Below are 244 nucleotides of genomic sequence, written 5' to 3' on the forward strand. Positions count from 1 at the left end.
GAGCCTAAGTGGGGGAAAGCTGCATCCCGTGACCAGAGAGCATAAAGCTCGGCAAGTCCCCGCGCCAGAGCCTGTCCTCGACCAGCACAGCCCTTCCGTAACGGTGCTGATCCTGGCTCAGCACCCGCACAGCGCATCCTGGGCGCTCGCAGGAGGGAGGCTGGACGTCTCGCACCTGGACTCGCCCGTATTTCGGTTGTGGCAGGGAAGCACCCCGGGGCTGCCGCGCGCGGGGAGACCGGGG

The sequence above is a fragment of the Cariama cristata genome, unplaced genomic scaffold (genome assembly GCF_000690535.1).
Source record: "Cariama cristata isolate BGI_N322 unplaced genomic scaffold, ASM69053v1 scaffold16907, whole genome shotgun sequence".
Taxonomy (NCBI): Eukaryota; Metazoa; Chordata; class Aves; order Cariamiformes; family Cariamidae; genus Cariama; species Cariama cristata.